This window comes from Rattus norvegicus, chromosome 17 (genome assembly GCF_021556685.1).
Source record: "Rattus norvegicus strain SHRSP/BbbUtx chromosome 17, alternate assembly SHRSP_T2T, whole genome shotgun sequence".
Lineage (NCBI taxonomy): Eukaryota > Metazoa > Chordata > Mammalia > Rodentia > Muridae > Rattus > Rattus norvegicus.
Window position 1 is genome coordinate 18,276,761 of NC_141550.1, and position 20,508 is coordinate 18,297,268.

The 20,508-nt window shown below is 44.2% G+C and overlaps 1 long non-coding RNA gene across 2 annotated transcripts in view; it reads left to right on the top strand.

Annotated features, from left to right (window-relative positions):
* The window catches only part of LOC148000048 (uncharacterized), a 92,882-nt gene that overhangs the window by 54,160 nt on the left and 18,214 nt on the right, over nucleotides 1-20,508 (top strand). The window lies entirely within an intron of this gene.

A 20,508-nucleotide genomic window follows, 5' to 3' on the forward strand; every position in this document is an offset into this window, starting at 1 on the left:
TCTCTTCAGTCTCAAGAGACCGATATAATCATCTGTCACCTTCCAGTGCTTTAGATGGAAACTGGGAGGCCTAAGTGACTGTAGGGTACTATAAGGGCAAGAGTTCTCTCTGACATCTGTCACTTTGTCTTGAGGTCAAGCCATGGTGTTGATGTGTGCAATTCCAGTAGAAGTAGCGTGCTGGAGAAACTGCTAATCATAATTTTCCCTTTATTTTGAGGTTCAAAGATTATTTTCTCTTCTATTTGGTTCCCCAAGCTCCTTCTGCCCCAGGGAGTTCTCCCTCTTGGTGAGCTGTGCCCAGTTTCTTTGGGTCACTGCAAATACCCAGGGCTTCCTGGGTATTATTCAGGCTCATGCTTTGAAATGTTCTTCTTTCCTCTCTCATCTGCAGATGTCCACTTTGTTTTCTTCCTCCATCTGGCCTCCAATGTCCTCCAGGACTAGATTCTTCAAGTCTAATTGACTAGGGAGCTGCACATGAGCTGTCCCAGGGTTCCTTGACCACATTCTTCCTCCCGTGTGGAATAAACTCTTCTTGCCTCAAAGGCGGTAAGAACGGAAGGGTTCTGTGCAAGCCTGATCTCCTAGTCTCTTTATTACATTGGTTTTTAACCAAGACCCTGGGAGGGACTCCAGCAATCTGTTCCCAAGGTCTTTGCAAAATTAGCAAAAGCAAGATATTTTCCTATTCGTTAGGGTGGTGGTTGGCTGTCCAGCTTGGGGGAAGTTATGGTAGGAAGCATTCAGTTTTGATTTTAGGAACTCGGATTATAGGGTGGTCTGTCACTTCCCATATGTGTTGAGACTAGGGAAGGGACATGTGATGAAGGATTCTTCACTAATGACACGCATGTATCGATCTGCCTTACATTGCCCAGTTGAGCTCCTTTTGTCAGGACTCCATGTCAAGAAACGCACCCAAAAACCTTCTGGTGGTAAGCCGTGGCTTCTTGCTGCTTCCGCAGACTCAGGCTGATTGGCAGAGTGATGACAGCCGAGACAGACTCATGCACTGAAGCAAGACCCTCGGGAGGGCACGTGATGTTTAGAGGGTATAAACAGGACTCGACGGACAGTGTAGGAAGCTGAGCCTGGCTTGCTGGTACAGCTAGTTGTGTAACACACTGCCTTGTGTTTTCACCGATCTTTCCTTCCCTGAGAGAGGCACAACAGAGAACTTCTCCTGACTCCCCTCTTGGTCCCTCCTGCTGACTTGTGCCCATTCAGCTGAGGCTTGACTGTTCCTGTCAGGTTATTCCACTGCTGCTACCGTCCTGACAATACCGAACTGGACTGCTGGTCTCTCTGTGAAGTGTTTGTGAGAGGATAGAGCTCTCGTTGCTGACCTGTGAATTGAACTGCCAATTTCCAGAGAACATTGGCAGGAATTGCTCTAAAGAACCTTTCTCCACTTCCCCTTACCCGCTTCCTTTCTTTTCTACTACCTCTGGTGGGTGATGGGCTAGAAGGGAATCATCATTAAAAGTAGACTTTTAATGATGTAATCAAAGTTACAGTTGGGGGTCAATTAAAGTATGTGTGTCTTTGACCTAGAACTTGAGTTACAAGGGCAAGGACACTCTCTCAATGTAGGAAAATGTGTACCAAATACTTGATTCTTACATATGCCTGGTTCAAACCACAGCTTTCTCTGAAATACTCCTGCTGATGCAACATGTAAGAAGAGTCGTTTACCTTGGTTTCCCCTGTTTTATGGCAACTACTTATGTTAGAATCCCTATGTTCATAAGTCATAAAGCCAGGAGCAGTCCTATAACGGTGCCTATGTCTCTGTGTGAAGTCCCTTGGCGTGTACATCCCAGTATCAATCTAGGAGATCTAATTTCATGGGGCTCCCCCAGAGTGACTAACAATCTTTCTATTTGCTTGACAGACAGTGTTCTAAAGTCAATGTCATGTGAGAGGCAGTCAAGATACACACAGTCAGAACTTGGAGGAAGAACGAACAGTCAGAGAGTAGTGTTAGGCAATGGTATACTAAAAAGATAGGCTTTCAGTTTTAGATTTTTCACCAGCCTAAGTTTTGAATTTGTAGAGGATATCTATGCCTGGTTATATATTAGTACATTTTTATTATGTCTTTAAAGTAGAGCCAAAAATGGCATAATCTTCATCTCTTCTCCTTCATAAAGTCGGGGTCTTTTCCTGGCAAAAATGAGTTATAGTTTATTATTTTAAAAAACCATTCCCACACACAGAGGAAAATTCCTGTGTGGATCTGACATTGTTCTGGGCATTTTGTACGGTCCTCTCCTTGGTTCCTTGGAACAACTTTTTGACACAGCATGTTTTTATCTGAATGAGGTAGTTACAAGGGAAAAGGAGAGAAAGAAGGGGGGGTGGGAAGAAGGAAGAAGGCAAGGAAGGAGAGAGGAGCAAAGGAGACAGAGAGAAAGAGAAGGAAGGAGGGCGGGAGGGAGAGAAGGAAACAAGGAAAGAAGTAAAGGAATTATTTCTCTGAAATTACAAACTTCCACTTCTCTGTCAGCCTTGGTTCCACCCAGCATGCTTTGCTTCTGCCGCCCTCTGTGTAGAGTTTCACGTTCACCTAGATTGTTTGGTGTGACTCATATCAGAACAAGTGTCTGTTGCTTTATACTTCTGCTCCTACTCTTCAGCTACAGTACAATCAATTTCCTTGTCCATGAAGAATAGAGCCCCATCTTTTGCCCCATCACCTTACGGGGGATGTGGCAGAACTTAACTTGCGTGGGGATTCTTTAGTTTCAACAATAAAAACTAATTAGCAGTCATCAGGAAAATACCCCTGAGGGAGGCCCAAGAATCACCTTAGGGATCAGTTATGTTTCTGCCCCCAGTAGAGTGCCATCGCTGGGAGCTGGTGGGGGAGAGAACACTGAGTTTCAGCTTAAAAATGAAAAAGGGTGCATATGTAGCCAGCAGCTACAGGTAGACTTTGGAGTTCTGTTCTGAGGTACCGCTGTTGGCCAACACATGTGTGAGATGCTAGTTACCATAGCAATGAGCGCAGCAAGCGCTCTCTCTCCTCTCTCTCTCTCTCTCTCTCTCTCTCTCTCTCTCTCTCTCTGGTTTATGAATCCAAATCAATAAATGTTTATAAATAACTCTCCAATTGGCCCAAAGAAGTAAAAACATAAGCCAGAACAGCCCTTCTGTCCTGTGAATGTGAGTCATGCTTAAGTCACGCTTATGTTGGCCACACTGTGGGGACAGAAAAAGGCTATCCATGGAATAAACAATTGGCCACATCATTTTCTTTGCAAGAGCGCTTAGGGAAAAGCTGCTGAGTGAAAAATCCATTGCTCATGCTCAGTGACAACAAAGAGTCCTAAATTCGCACAAGCAAGAAGCCTAGAGGAGACGAAACTGTCCAGACCACGGGCTTCCGTGGAGACAGATGCTAGGTCCAAAGATGGCAGGGAGACTGTGGGACCTAGGTGGTTATGCTAAACTCCAGTGGAATAGGTACCGACCTCACCTTGACTGTGCGTTGGCTCACAACGCCCTACAGTATGCAAGTCGGAATTCATACAAATGTGGAACTTCGACTCAAGAGTCCCAACAAAAATCAAATCAGACCACCAGCAGCCAGGAAAGCGCGTTCTTTCTATAGCACTGTGCACAGATGGCTGAACAGCCTCTCTCAGAAGATTTTTGGTGAAAGGGAAAGTTGTTTTCCTCCCATCTCTATCTAGTAGCTGTTACATTCATTTCCTGAGCCAACATTTTCTTCAGCTCCCCTTCCTTAACTTCTGCTTGTCTGACTTTGTTCTTGGCTCGAGGAAGATCTCACCTAGGAGGTGCTTCTTCATGGCGGCATTTCAAGTCCCTGAAAGCCACTACCTCATTCTTCTTTGGTTTCCTATTGCTGCTGATAGGGCTGCTCGCTCTCTCTCTCTCTCTCTCTCTCTCTCTCTCTCTCTCTCTCTCTCTCTCTCTCTCCCCACCCCCCTCAGAATTCTCTTGACTTGTCAAATCTCTTTTCAAATGTGAACTCTCAGAGCAAACTGTACAAATACCCAGATGGGGTTAGAATTTCAGAGCACAGAAAAACTGTCTCTGGAACCTTCTTTGTCTATGGATGTGGCTTCTTTCTTGCTCTTTCTTTTTTCTCTTCTTCCCTTCTTCCCTTCTTTTTTTCTTTCCACACTGAGCTGTTAGCACCAAGTGGATCGAGTCACACAGGGATCCCATCTTAGTGCAGAGAAAATTAACATAAATTGTTATATCCCCCCCCCCAGCAAGAACTCAACTGGGGTAGGGGTTCCCCAGCAAGCCACCAGTTGGAGTGACAGAAAGGAATAATTGTTCTGATCGTCAGGACAAAGATTTTTAGCTGGCCAGCATCAAGTGGAGAAGGAATGGTTGTCGAAAGATTGGAGGGGTGGTAGAGAACAGCCTCACTTCATCATCAGTGTCTTTCTGCTTCACCTGGATTCTACAGTGGCTGGACTTCACTATGGAAAAGCTTCTCTGTTTGTCACTTTTCCCCTGAAAGGTCGTAAGTCACCCACAATTTAGTGTAAATGAGTCCATCTTTTACTTAGTGTGAAAGAGTAGAAGTTAGGGCAGTAAGAGAAGACTGACTTCCTAGACTGGGGAGAGGGGCAGGATAAAATTAAGGAGGATCATTTGAAGGAAGTGGTTTGGTATCAAGTCTCTACTGTGTTTTCTTACCTCTATTGCACTGTTCTCTCTGGCTATGGGGACAAAGAAGCAAATAATCCCAAAAAGCAGAGAAAGGAGATGCATGCAACACAGCCATATTAGGAAAAAGAACAAAGGGCTCCAAGGACCCCCAGGTCCATCTACAGGGCCTTGACATCAAGGTTTAGGTTTAAGTAGAGGGACAGGCACAATTACTAGGCAGTCCTGGTCAAGGTGTGGTCCAGCCCACCACCTTTGTTGTCTATCCCTGGCTGGGCTCCAGTGTCTCCTGCAAGGTCTTACAAGTTGTCAGAGCTGTGTGATATCTTTAAGAGACAAGCTCATCTTCTGGTTGGCCCTAGGGCTCCAGTCTTTTCAGTCCCCCTGCAAGAGACTTTAGTTTCATAGGACCCCCTGCTTCAGTTGTCTCTGAGAGCTGAGGAGAAGGGCACACATGTGTTTTTAGAATAACTGTATTCTTGGCAGTGCACTTGGACAATCTCTGTCTGGCCCTTTCCAAATAGTGCGAGGAGAGGGTACGTGCCCTGAGTTGTTCTATAGTTTAGACTTCCAAATATCTGGAGGTTTGCAGGAAATCTTAAGTCTGGGGTTATTGACAGAGACAATGAAGAGGTATCTGCTGCTAGTTCTTCACCTGATATTAGGGTTTACACCCGCAGGGTCTTTCCACTTCTATTGCAGTAAAACAAGCAGCAGAGACTGGGGAAATAAACAAAATGGAAAACACTCCCTTACTGATCCTTAGAGCTTTGCCCAGAGAACTTGGTGTGGGCCTGGAGTCTGGGAGACCTATTGGATGATGAGGAGCCACAGACATGAGCAGTCCCAGGGCGCTAAGATTATCTGCTTGGACTAGCAGAGGAGATTAAGACAAATAGAGACAACTACATGCTACTTCACTCCTGTGTATGCACGTGCATGTATGTATGTGTGTACTTGTGTGTGTGAATGCATGTATGTGTCTTTGGTATGCTAGGGAAGCATGTCTGAGAAAGTTCTAGAATCCAAGATTTCATCTAGGGCAAGAGATAACTAGAGTAAGAGAGTCAAAAAGTCAGCATACCTGTCTTTTGTTTGAAGTAGGATAGAAGGATGGGAAAAGGGAGTAGGGCATTAGAAGGAAAAGGAGCCCCTCACTGAAGAATTTGGTTGAAGCTTTTGCCATCCGCAGGGCAAGAACCACAGCACAGTTAACAACCACAGGAGGTCCTTCTCCTTCTCAGCCCCAAGCCTGCTGTGTTCTAGGAATCTCAAGAGAAACCCCATTCCCAAGGAAAGGACTCTTACTAAAGCCCTTGCTCAACCCCAGTGGTTCTTGCTTTTACCCAATCACGTTACAGTTCCACCTGAGGCCTCTTCAGAATCACCTCATGGCTCCCTCTTATCAAAAGGGAGAGAAAAAGAAAGGTTTCCTAGCAACCTTAGAGATGCAATTTGAGAAGCACCAACATTGTCCTGTTAACTGCTGAGATAATTAGGTGCCCCCCTGCCCTTCAGGAGTCCCTCCTTACACTTGGGTATGCCTGGCTTTTCTCTTAGCACCTCCTATGTTTAAACCTGTATTAAAGAAACTTTAATAAAATCCACCGACTGCTTAATAAACTGGCTCCCTTAAAATTCCTTTCTGCGTCGAAGCCACAAATCTCCTTTGCCTTGAGTCAGGTCCCTGAAAGTCTAGGGGAGCTCCTCGGGCTTCAGAGGACGACTGTATGGAGGAAGAGGTGTCTCTGTTCCCTTTCCACTGGGAAGCTCACTCAGTAAAACAATTGTTCACCTGTGCGAACACACACATGTGTCAATTCCCTTCGTCTGATTTTTGTTCTGAACGTTGTTGATTACTTATTCTTTATTGGTTAACATACAAAGAACTGGGTTTCATTGTGACAGTTCACACATACATACAGATCAGTGTGGTTCGCCACTCCCTGCCTCATTTCCCCTCCCCCTTGCCCACCCCTTCCTCTCCTCAAATAGTCTCCCCTTGAGCTCTTATGACCCATGCATTCTCTTACCCTCTCTTGCTTCCTTGTCCTTTAGGCAACTTCCTCGTCTCTCATAATGCTCTCTCTATTTTAATCCCCCACACACACACCCACCGTGTCTTATTTGTCTTTCTGAATCTGGTTTATTTCACCTAATTTAATAATAGCCAGTTTGATCCATTTTTTTCCTATGGACGTCATATTTTTATTCTTTTGAGCTGAATAAAATTCCACTGTGTGCCCTGTGGTGGTGGTTCACACCTTTAATCCTAACACTCTGGAGGCAAGTGTATTTCTTTGAGTTTGAGGGAGGCCTAGTCTATAAAGGATCTAGGACAGCCAAAGCTACACAGAGAAACTCTGTCTCAACAAACAAGCAAGCAAACAAACAAAACAAAACCAAAAAAATCCGTTGAGTTTTATCCACTTATCCATAGATGACTGCTTAGACTTTCAAACCTTCTTTACAAAGTTAAAACATCCTAGAGAAAATGCCACATCAGTATCAGATTTGTTCTTTCTGCCACCAGCGTATCCAATCCACGGATAATAGATAAGGGCAGATCCTTGGTGAAGGATATTCTCACTGGATCTAAATTTCTTTGCCATTACAAATAACACCACTGCAAGAAATGTCCTTGTTCTCACGTAACTTTGCATTATATGATTATATCATGAAATAAAGTGGAAATGCTGGCAACGAAGGCAAAAGGCGACATTGCTAAACTGCCCTCCGGAGAGATAATATGAACACATGCTCCCGCATACACAAGCATGCTGCAGTAAGTGTCTTTGGGCTGGCTGTAGAAACATCAGCAGAGGGGTTGGGGATTTAGCTCAGTGGTAGAGCGCTTGCCTAGCAAGTGCAAGGCCCTGGGTTCGGTCCTCAGCTCTGAACAAAAGAAAAGGAAAAAAAAAGAAAGAAAGAAAGAAACATCAGCAGAGAGCTTGTTAGTAATGTAAGTCTGCCATGGTAGTATCATCCCAGTGTGTGTGTGGGGGGATGGTTAGGGGGACAGGAAGTAGGTAAGGTTGAGGAGCCTTGTCTGTAACCCCTTCACAACAGCTAGTTGCCAAGCTCTGTTACTTTGTAATTCATCAGTGGATATGACATTTATTGGGCATCTCTGGGGAACAGGAAATGGACAGAGACCTGTGAATGAATAGAAGCAAAAGCAGGGATGATTTAGTAGAAAAAGATACACTTCCAAGGAAAGAAACCTGCTGGAGCAGAGTTTAGTGGATCAAACAATTCCTCCTCCCAAAGGAGGAGCCTTGGTGTGTGTGTGTGTGTGTGTGTGTGTGTGTGTGTGTGTGTGTGTGTGTGTGTGTGTATGGGGGTGTCATTTGCAGAGTCATTTTGGATCGTTTGCAAAGTACAGGTTTTCTTGCATAGTCTGGTCATTTGTCTCTGGAGCAGCATCTTCAATCTCCATCCTGGGATGTTTGTTTGGTTTTGTAAGGAGCACAGATTACATTCAGACATCCGGAGGTCTCTGCACTGGGTTAGTGGCTCCAGACAGTTGTAGTCCTGGCAGGTGGGATAGAGGTTGGGAATGTGGTGTAATGAATGGGAAAGAGATAAACATTCACAGCCTTCCTCTTGATCAGCTAATTCTGTACCCTTGTGTAAAACTTTCCTCACTTCCCTTTTTGCCCAACTCTCCTACCTCAGCTTGAGTGAAGCTGAGTCTTCTTTTATGCATTTAAGAATGTAAGTCTTTATGTATAGCATCTCCCATCCAGCTAAGTATATCATCTATGCTTACAAAGGCAGGCAGATCTCTGAATTCATTTGCAATGTTAAAAAATGTGCTTGCTGGCTTTTTCTAAGAATCAGGGGGCTAGGGTCATGAATGCTGATTCGTGGAGTTGGTCTTGAACAAATCAAGAAGAATAGACTTTGGGGGCTATGGTTGAAGCATGGAAACTGGGAATAAGGGAAGATGGCCTGGGAAGCCCCTCATATAATTCATATTGCATCCTTATATTTTCCATAGTTGAGAAATTACACATTTTTGAACTCATGTTTTTAGAGTTCTTTCCCACAGCCTTAAGGGTTACAGTATTTACCATTTTTTGCTAAGACATTAGACACACCATTACCTCCCAGACCTTTGCTGTCTCTGATTATCATTAACCTTGGTAGAGAGCACATTCCTAAATAACCTTAGCAAGAGGAATATTTCTTGAAGGAGGAACATGAAGTTGTACACACACACACACACACACACACACACACACACACACAAGCCTCATGCCCAGCAACCATTCACACTTGTGGAGGCCATGTCCTACTGGCTCTGCTCCAGGGGCAGGGAACCACATCACACTGTCCTTTCTATGACAGTGCAGGACTCAGCACTGGTAACTTCTGATTGTGTTTTAGTAGGTTTCTGTTTTTTGCCTTTCAGATAAAACCAAATGGCTTGAAGTTACTTGTTTTGGGTCCTTATTTCTTCTGTTTCTGAAAGTTTCAACTAACCTGAGAGTATGATAAATTGTGAAGATGGATCTGGGGAGATGGCTCAGTGGTTAAGAGTACTTGGTGTTCTTGTCAAGGACCAGCTCATAATTGTCTATAACTCTAGTTCCAGGTGATTCAGAGCACTCTTCTGGCCTTCACAGGCACCAGGCATAAATCGGAAGCATATACATGCATCTATGCAAACTCTCATACACATTAAAAATATATGTCTTCAAAACAAAAAGCAATAGGGGTGATGGCATTTTTGAGACGGGAACATTTTGTGTGCTCCCTGTTCCAAATAGTACTTTAAATAGAGAAGTAATTAAAGGAGTGTCTTAGCTAGCTTTCTATTGTTGCAATGATGACTATGACCAAAAGCAACTGGGGGAGAAAAGGGTTTACTCTAGCTTACAGTTATAGTCGATCATGAAGGGAAGCTGGGCAGGAACTTAAAGCAAGAACCTGGAGACAGGAACTGAAGCAGAGACTCTGGTGGAATGCTGCTTACTGGTTTCCTCCATCTGGCTTGCTCAGTTTGTTTTCTTATGCAATCCAGGACTATCTCCCTAGAGGTAGCAGGATCTCCAGTGGGCTGGGCTCTCCTCCGTCAATCATTAATCAAGAGAAGGCATGACAGACTTGCCTACAGGCCAAGCCTATAGCATTTTCCCAGCTGAGGTTTCCTCTTCCCAGGTGACCCCCACCCCCAAAACCAAACAAAACAGAACAAAAGTAAAGCCAGCCACTACACAGAACTAAGAAATTCTAGAAGAGATTAGGCTTTCAGAATGGTATTTCATCACTTTATGCTACTGAAACAGCTGTTCATAGGACTTCCCAGTCTGCTCTAAATTTGGAAATCAGACTTAATATTCATTCCTCTTCCCACCCTTCTTCCTCCTATTCCTCCTCTTCCTTCTCCTCCTTCCCCTGCCTTTCTTGAGATTTTACTAATGTTCACTGGTCCCCAGTCATTTCTCCTTGCCTTGTCGTCTGTATTATCTTAACAGGCTCATCCATTTCCTTTGCTCTTCTTTTTAATCCAAACTGGAAGTATGTAAAAAAGGTTTCTTGAAATAGCCTTGTTAGCATTTTTCTCTTTAAGAACATCGCAAAGCTTAGAGCTCAAACACATCCTTTAACATAGGACTATCAGTGTCTATTAGATGTTGTGATACTCATTTTCATTCTCTTTGGATATTTATTATTATTATTTAATTTGTGTATCTTTGAGATATGGTCTCAACATATTTTCTAGACTGGCCTGGAACTCACTGTGTAGCCATTAAAGATGGTCAGAAACTGGAAATCTTCCTGCCTTTGCTTCTAGAGGGCTGGCCATACCCAGGTTTTTAATATTAAATGGGGGACCTTGACAGCCAGCACAAGGCTAGCTCTTTGTGGTTCTCAGGATATTTCTTCAACTACATTTGTGTGAATGCTTGTAGGAGACTTTGTATGAAGCCCTGGCAGCTCTTCCCTGAGAAATTAAATACAAGGAATTAACGTGAGGATTGAGGTCATCAACAAATTGTAGTAGTATTCCAATATGGAAGGATCAAGGCCAACAAACTGAATAATAAGAGGGATGGACTAAGTTGCCTCTTCCCTAATCATGGTAATTTTCCTCTTATCCATTCTGGAACAATCTGACATGTTGTCCACCTTTTGTTGGCCTCCCCTGGATTCTGCCAGCCTGCAACTTGTGGACACTCGATTGTTTCAAAGCACATAATAGCCAGACATCCAGGGTGTGGGAAATCTGGTTTTCTCTTTGGGGAATCTGTGCAGTAACATTGTTATGGGCCTTAACTCAGGGCTGTGGAGTATTTAGACCATACCGCTCTCAAAGCCACCCCTACTGTTTCCGCCTGAGAAACTGGGAGTGGAGCTCACAGAACAGGACAGGAAAAGACCCTGAGGACAACTAGACAGGGGAGATTAGAAAATTACTCTGGAGTGAACCACTAAACTGCTACCTCTGGTTTTTCACTGAACATCTAGCTTGTTGCAAACCCTCTAAAAAAGACCTCCTAGAATATTCTTAAATATTACATATAACAAAAGGAGGAACATTTGCTCTCTGGTTCTGATTCCTTTCCCTAAGGATTACCCTCCAATGATGTGACCTCCTGCTGCACTAATCCTAGGGTCTTGTACACAGCAAAGTTGCTGCTGGTTCCCATGAGCACCAAGTGAATAGTGATGGAGAATTAAGAGAAGTGGATAAGAGAAAAGCTGCTGGACTATACTTGGGATCAGCTGCAAGTGCTGAGAGGGCTTGGATGTACATCGAAGATGCTGTACTCACAATACACACCAGGAGACTTAACCTCAAGGATTAATCTCTACCCCAGACTGAACTTAAGGATTGGTGAAGGAGTGATATTTTTAGGTAGTCATGGCAAAATGGTGAGTTTCAGTCTACATAATCTCTTTGTGTCTACCCCTTTTAGGAAGATGGGGCTCTCTATAGAGAGTTCATGGGAAGCTGGGTACAGTGATCCGGCCTCTCAACAAGTTCAGGATCCAAGAAACATTTGAAGACTAGACAACCAGGCCACCCACCTTGTCCAACCAGGAAATTATTCTTGGTCTTATGGAATTCCACTCACCATTTCTATTCAGCCATTCTTGCTAATAAGGAAAACATCACAGGACAGGCAATTCAGTCTTGATGTCCTGTGACTAACAATGTGGTGGGCATTTTTGCTAGAGCAGCATGCATGTCCCGAAGATGTTTTTAAGCATGAGGTATTAATTCAGCCATGAGCAGACAACACCACTTCACAAATACTCTCTCCCGTGGCCTCAAGTCCTGCCTCATACACACAGGCGTGTACATATATAAATATGCATCTGGCAAGAGCCATCACTTTGTAGTAAAGGACAGTGATAGATGTTTGAAAAGGTCTTCTTTGTTTTCCCCAAGGACAAGGAAAGTCTGAAGAGGGAATAAGAGGTTCTGTGGTCTCCCAGAAGGAGGCATTGTTTTACTTCTTACAGATGGCTGATAGCAGGTTGCAGCCTTGTGCTGGTCGTTAGAGAACATCCGGTGTGGGAGTGCATACCTGCCGTGTGGGATACAGGGATGTGCCTGATTTGACTGGACATCTCACTCAGCCCACACTCCCTTTGCCTCTCTGTTCTGTTTTCAGACAACCTCAGCCCCTAGCATTTTTGACATTGTGACATGCCAATATCCACTCAAGAAATTCCTAAACCTGTATTCATTCAGTTCTCATAAAAGCAGCACAAAGCACGCAGGATACTGCAAAGACAATAAGCTGAGGCTTGAGTGGTTACTGAATCCCCCACAAGGCCTTGGAACAATAGATTTGTGTGGAAATGAAGCCTGGGTTCTAACCCTTTAGGCTCTTGCCTCTGCCCGCCCTTGGTCATCCACTGAGGGTTGATTTGCTAGTCACTCCTCCCATGCCGTGAGTTGTAGTTTTTCTAGCTAATCCTTCTTGGAGGATTCTCTAGCTGATTTTTTGCATATTTACTTTGTTTCTTCAACAATAGGGTAAGAAACCCGAGGGCTATGGTGGTGTGATCTATCAGCCAGGATCTAAAGACTGACCTTGAAGAACACCCTCCTGAGGTCTTATGCTACACGTGTGCCAACTAGAACTTGGGCATGGCAGAAATAAAACTTCACCAGCAAGGGATTATGGGGGAAGCAGAGAGACCTGGAACTTGACTGGCAAGGAGAGAGGGTTCTGCACATAACCACTCATTTTACTTCTCCTCCTCTTCTTCCTCCTCTCTCTCCTCTCCCCTCCCCTCTCCTCCTCCCTTTCCTCCTCCACTTCACTTCTCTTTATCTTTCTTCCTTTCTTCTCTAAAAGCAGAACTTTCAATAATGTGAGGTAATGGTGGATTCTTATGCAGAGTCTACCCATGTGAATTGCTACATCATGAATATAGGTCACAAAACATGAACCATCAAGAAAAGCCTTAACGATGTTTGGTGTCCCAAAGCAGAGACGTTTCTGACCCTTAAAAGGTGGTTCAGAGAAAAATAATATTTGCAACTTCGATATGAGATCTCCAGTTATCTGGGCATCTTAAGGATGTTGGATAGTTCACTGTTTGACTCTGCTGGATAAACTGAATGTGAACTTTTCTTGTGAGAGCCCAGGGTAATGTGTAACCCCATCCTGGGCCCGTTTATTCTTTAAAAAAATCTCTTAAATGATACTCCTGATGTGTTGGCACAGAGATTAACAGAACCTAGGCTGGGTCATATTTTCTATATTAATTTTATGAATATTATCATTCACATAGACAAATACAACAGAATAGAATAATATTGTGATTTAGTGTTATTATATTCATTTTTCTTCTAGTTTTAAAATAAATTAATATTAGAACATTTTTTTCTGAGCCCTTCTAATGGATAAATTGGATCTGTCCCACCTATTCAAGGGCTTAGCACATCATAACTTTATCTTAATAACAGCCATTAAAAATAAATGTGTCTGGTAGCAATTCGTTATGCACAGAAATTAATTTTTAAGACGAGAGACAAGTGCCACATGTATCTTTTCTTCCTCTCTTCCTCCACCCCCTTTTGCTTCTCTTGTCCTCCTTCCTTTCTTTTCTAAAGGCCGAACTTTTCATAATGTGAGGCATTTGTAGATTCTAATGTGGGGTCCCAAGTCCATTTATGAGATCGTTTTCACTTTGAAGCATTTCTTACTATCCATCAGTGCAGCGCACCAAAGTTTGTACCAAAACACAGCAAGTGACATCTTCTAAGTTGCTAATGCAAGTCTTTACTTGTATTTACATTTTGCATTGAATGGTTGTCATCTTTAAACACCGGTGTCTTTTGTTCCTAAGCGTTTTTAAGAGGTTGCGTAATATTTTAAGTCATGTTACCATAGATTTCATACTATGCATTGTAACTATTATGTTCTGACCTTCAAATACCTTGGTGCTATCCTCTGAATGTTTTAAACACTGCCTTGAAATGTATTGCTCTTGAATGTTTAACAGATAAGACTACATGCATGAGCGCAAGACCCTGGGTTCGGTCCCCAGCTCCGAAAAAAAAGAACCAAAAAAAAAAAAAAAAAAGATTACATGCATGGGACTGCTCTGCTATTGACCAGAACACTCTATGCCTGACGGGAGCTTGGGAAACCTAAGTACACAGGTTCCTTATCCTCCATTAGTTCCTTTGTAGGAAGCATTGGAGATACCACAAGGAAGCAAAGCTTAGCTTCTAACCTTGGTCAGCACAGTCAATGCTTTGGGCTGGATTGGTGAATTTGGAGGGGAATCAGAGAGAGGGAGAACCTTCTTGGACATTGTGGGTTGTTTAGTAGTGTCCATGATTTTCACCAACCCCATGACCCATCCTTGCCTGTTCTATCTGTGGTACCCAAAACTGCTGTCAGACATGGTCAAACGTGCCCTTGGGAACAATGTGCTCCTGATTGAGATCTGATAGCACAGAGAATCAAAGAGCCATGGAGTTGTGATGCAGGAAAGGATGGTAAAGGATAGCCTAAAGTTTGAGGGAACTTGTTCATTCCGCTCTCCGGAAATCCCTCTATAACCTTCAACATGCGCTGACAGATACAGAGAGTGTGTATTCCAGAGTGGACGGCTTGGGTTCAGGCTCTAGTTTTATCACCTGCTGTCTGCAGCTTCCAGAATACTTTGATTCTTTAGGCCAGTCTTTCTTCATCTTTAAGACGGGAATATAAAAATAGAGGCTACGTTACTTGGAAGAATTCATGCGAAGTACCTGTCATGAAATTTTATACATACAACTACATATACACACATACACAACACACACACACACACACACACACGCACGCACACATACACATGCACACACATGCTCATGTGCACCCACTCGTCCAAGAGCACACACACACACGTAGACACACACAGCTCTTAAGCACACACCAGACCACTTGAGACTTTTTAGGAAAAACTACAATGATGAGTGTGCCTTTCTTAGGGGTTTAAGGAGCTCCATTGCCTTGGGTGACTTCAGAGGACAGAAACAGACCAGGAAATGAACTGCCTCTTACAGAAAGAGGAGAGGCAGCATTTACTAAGGAGGCAGAAGAAGACAGTTCTCCCAGGCTGAGAAGTCAGGATGGGAAAAGGCACTCCTCGAGGCCAGACACTAATTGAGTTATCCCTAATCTTCCCCACAGCCACTTGAGGTGGGGATTATTATTCCTAATTCTAGGATGAGGACACAGCCGCTGACTCAGGGGCCGAGAGACAGTAAGTTGCAAGGCCAGGAGTCTAGCCCACATCTGGTCAGATCCCAATCCTCTTCCTTGTAGCTGTTCTGTGTAACAGAAAGTGGGTGCCTAACTGGCAAGCCGGAGAGAACCGAAGTGACCCACGGAAAGACCGTGGAGAGGCACCAAGCCAGGGAAAATGCTGAGAGGAACCAACGAGAGCTGCTCTTCCAGCCAGTGGAAACCGAGCTTCCATGAGAGACACTAACACTGTCACTTTTCCTGCCTTAACGTTTGGCAGGGGAATGAGAAAAGAGGCAGATGTGGAGCGCTCATCAGGAGGAGCTGTATGGTGAGGAACAGCTTTGTGGGTCTACATTGCAGAGCGATGGCTGCTCTGTGGGAAGCCCTAAGCCAGGCTGTAGAACCCCAGCCAACCCCAGCCAGCCAGTGCCCAGTTGGCAGAAGTTGGCGGAGGCTCAAAGAAGAGGGGCCAAAGAAAGTCTTGGCTGGGAAACTGCAGTTACCAGAAGCAAACATGTGTGATTGGTTTCTATCTTTCTGCTGTCCCTGCTGGTCCACTTAAGCCGAATTGCTAGGTGTGCCAGCAAAAGTGGTAGGCACCGGGAAGAAGGGAGAGCCGGCTTGTTCAGCAACACACAGACCAATTTCTCTGATCCCAAGTTCTCAATGGAAAATCTAACCAGAAGAAAATAAGTGGCCATTGATACACTCGGGGTAAATATTGTCTAACTGGCAAGGCACACAGTGACTCCCAGGCAGAAGACGTTTGGACGGTATTCCTCCTTTCAAAGGCCCCTGGGCCAGCTGGAGGCTACACAAGGACCCCCACTCAGGCCAGCCAGCAGAGAATTGAAGTAATCTAATTATAATTGTGTGGCAAGAGTAGGAAGAATCATTTAAAAGTCTGTCAGAGAGAAAGATGGCTCCAGTCTGCCAGAAGTCCTTAGATGGAAATAAAGAACCACACAGGCTCAATGCTAAGTTTGGATGCTTAAAAAAAAAAAAAAAGCAAGACACTCACATAATAAACAGATTGTCTGTGATTGATATCGAGATAGGCTGAGAGAGACACCCCAGCTCTGTTACTTAGGGGAGAAGTCACCAAGCAACTGTCCACTTGGGAACAAGTCTGAACATTCAGTTGAGTTCAACAACCTTGTAAAGATAAGAATATTGTTTTCTATTTTTCCTGAAATTAAAAGAGAGCTCTTTGTAGAGTTCTAATCCAGAAACAAATGGTTTGTAAAATGCTTTCCCCCTGTGTCACCCAGTGATAACCTCACAAGGCTTCACAAGTAAGAATCTAAGAAAAGTTCTTGGTTTTCGGTAAACAAGTACGGATTTCTGATATTCCGGTTGAATTTGCTCCTGCTGTTACTTGTGTAAACATAAAAATAAATACCTTCTTTTTTTGTTTGAAGTAAAGAAGTACTTTTAAATTATTATTATTATTTTTAGTTTCTAGTGCTGGGATTCACATTTAGGGTCATACATGCGTGAGCCTCTTGTCCTACTACGGAGCAGTAGTGCCAGGTTCCAAGCAGCAGTATTTGAAAATTCTGGAAGTCTCAAAGCCAAGAGACTAGAGTCCTCTTAAATCAGTCAGCCTTGACCACAGGATCTTCGGGAACTGGGGTTGTTGGGTAGACAGAGAAAGTCTATAGAGAGCGGTCAGCATCAACCGAATGAATAAGGCAGTGTCGAAACGTAGTAGATTTTCAAATAGTGTTATCTTTCTAAAAGTTTGGACAGATTCTGTCCAGAGCTCTAGTTTAGGCCAAGGTAGCAAAATCCACTGAGAACTTTCTCCTAGAGTTTCTGTACTCCGATATTACTCACCTGCCAGGAAGAATGCTATTCTAAAGAAACATGAATGTCTCACATGGCTGTGAGACTATGTCTAAAAAAAAAAAAAAAAGAAGAAGAAGAAGTGGGACTTTTCCAGGTAAAATCATGCTGGGAGAAGGGAAAAGGCTGCTACTTGCCAGAAGAGGTTCTCCTCCAGGATAGAGATTTCACACTGTGCTGATAACTTGTTAGAACACTTCGTTAGACACTGTGGAGCGCAGACGATATGGCTGTGGCTTAGTGATGGATGGACAGGACCATACCTTGACCAGGACCACTGAGTTCTGCAGACCCCTGACCCACTACCGAACCTAAACCTCAATAAGGTCTTCAAGATGGACTTGAGGAGACAGGATATCTTGTGTTTTTTCCCCCTATCCCAGTGTGGCCACATTGAATAGCTCTCCCCTTTCTGTTTTTTTTTTCACTCTAATTAATTAATTTAGGGAAGATTGTTGAACCTTATTGTGGCCACCGGTACCCAAACTCTGACCCTGAACTCTGATAAGAAGATCAGTGTGGACAGATTTACAAGCAGATGCAGAATCCCTCTGGCTTTTGTCATTGTGGTTCGTGTAACCTTGAAGCTCTCATTGGATGGGACAGGGACCGCCATCAGTTGACAGAAGAAGCCACACGCACTTCCCTTTCTGATAGTTTAGCCATCAGGAAGGATAGCAGGACCCTCCTCCCCCCTTCCATTCCTTTGCCCTGCACACTGAGCTAGTGGGGTTAAGCTGCGTTAAGATTCAGCAACAAATGATCCTTAGGGGCTCATCACGACAAAAGTGGGGTTCTCACCCGCGCCACAGCCTAGATCAGGCTGTTCTTGTGGGCTGTCATCTAAACAGTGATTTTGGTGTCCGGGTTGGTCTTGATGTCCTCAGATTCTGGATACAGTCTGTGTCTCAGGGCACGCCAGTCAACGTACAAAACGCAAGAGCGGAATGTAGGAGAGAGTGCCTCACTATGCGCACCTTCGGCAACCCCCGTGAAAGGGTTGTTTGGCTCACAGAGGGGTCACGACGCACAAGCTGAAAACCACTGGTTTTGATGCACATAGAGTTAACTTTTCTCACAAGAGATTGAGTTAGTGCAAGATAGATTTGGCCTAGTTAAATTCGTTTTTTTTTTTTCCTCTTATGGTACCAAAAAAAAAAAAAATTGACTAGTCAAATATATATATATATAGTAATTCTTGGCAGCTTATGAATAGACATTTACATGAATGTGTGGTATTTTGGCCCAAGAGCTCTGCATCTGATTTACAAGGGAAGCAGAAAGTCCCAGGGGTGGGCCTGGAACTTTCAAATCTCATGTGCTTGGGGTCAGTGTCAGAATGGGTATTTGGTGGGGGAGCGGGGAAGAGGACAAACCAAAGTACTTAAAAGGCAGCATAATCCTCTTGGATATCTCAGGGAATCTCAGGGGAGATTCCCTTCACTCTTTGTAGTGACACTTGGCCACACCCTCTTTCTCATCTCTTGAATCTTCCCCCACACCCCAGGCAGCCAGCAGAGTTTTCTGGTCTCCTCCTGCTTATCCTGGTTCAGCATCTAGATGGTCTTCAAGGCCGGGAACATGGGGGAAGAGAGTGGAAACCAAGCAGACAGACACAAAATGATCTAGCATCGTGGGGTAGGAGAGAAAGCTATGATTACCGAGCATTCACAACGTGCATCCCATCCCGCTTGCTGGCATGGCAACGCCCTGAGCACAGTACTGACACTTAATAACGCTCCCTTAGCACTGCTTTATTGACATACCATACCGCTTGGCATGAAGCTACAGCAAGGCAGAGACAGAGGTCATCTTAAAAAGGAAATGAGAGAATTGTCTCAGCCGAAAACACGATTTATTTATTATAGGCTCATGTACGTGGATATTTGATCTCCACATGGCAGTGCTGTTTGGGAAGGTTATGGAACTTTAAGGAACCTTGCGGGAAGAAGTATGTTAGTGGGGCAGGCTTGGAGGGTTTATGGCCTGGCCTACTCTTCCTGTTCTCAATGTCTGCCTCCCCTGTACAGATGAAATGCGATCCCCCTGCTTCCTGCCCAGCAGACGGGCATCAACCTCTGAACCCCCAGCTTCCCTCTCTGCCACGATGGAGTCTATCCCACTTGAACCCTAAGCCAAAATAAATTCTTTCTCTTCTGGCTTGCTTTTTTGTTTGGTCAGAGTATTTTATCATAGCAACAGAAAACAGAAAACTAAGGAATGCAGGGGTCCTTATCTCCAATTTGCTCATGATTATAGATGTGGAGTGCCTTTTCGTGTTTTCCATTTTCTACCACTGTGAACTCTGTCCTTGTCCCTCAGGTACCACCCCAACCCCACCCCCCTGTTGTTCGCTTGAGTTGTGCATCCTCTTCTATGTCCGAAGTCCTCCTTTTGCATACATGTGGTCAGTGCACTCCTATACATATTAAACATGCAGACCCCCATGTCTTCACCTTCTTATTCAGCAATCTTAAATACGTGCAGCATTTGGGGATCATTCAAAGAGTTTTAAAATTTTTTTTTTGCAAGGTTCAGGTCCACCTCAAAGTGTTCAATCGGTAATTCTGGAGGTGGGACCCGTACCCCAAGCCCTTGTGTAGCTCCTTGGCTGAGTATAAATTGAAGTGAGAGTTGAGAACCCACCCATTTCTCAGAATTCAAGGGGCGTCAGAATTCCGTGACAGTGCATGTGGAAAATACAGATTCTCCTGCTTTTCTGGAAGATTCTGACTCACCCAGATCTGTAATCTATCATGAAGGCACCCCAGGGGATGCTAATGGGTAGACTTCCCAAATCACCCTATTGGGAAAACAAAAATCTCTTTGTTCAGATACTCAGACAAGTCAGAGTGTTGGGCATCAGAACCCAGTCCAAACGTTCTTCTTCTAAGAAATTCACCATTACATATAAAGATGGATAACAGTATAGTGAGTGTTCTGGCCATTTATTGCCATATGGAAGATCATCCTTGTGCTGGCTAGTTTTTATGTCGCTTCCACACCGGTTAGTTATTGGGGAAGACAGAACCTTAACTGAGGAAATAACACTACCAGACTGTGCTATGGGGCAGACCTACAGGACATTTTCCTGATTGATGTGGGTAGGCCCATTCCACAGGGGCAATGGTTGGTTCTGGATGGTACAAGAAATCAGGCTGAGAGCGCCAGGAAGAGCAAGCCAGTAAGCAGGGTCTCCCCACAGCCTCTGCATCAGCTTAGCGTCTCCTACAGGGTCCGGTCTGACTTTCCTGGGTGATAGGGCGTGACCTGAGAGATGAAGTAAACCGTT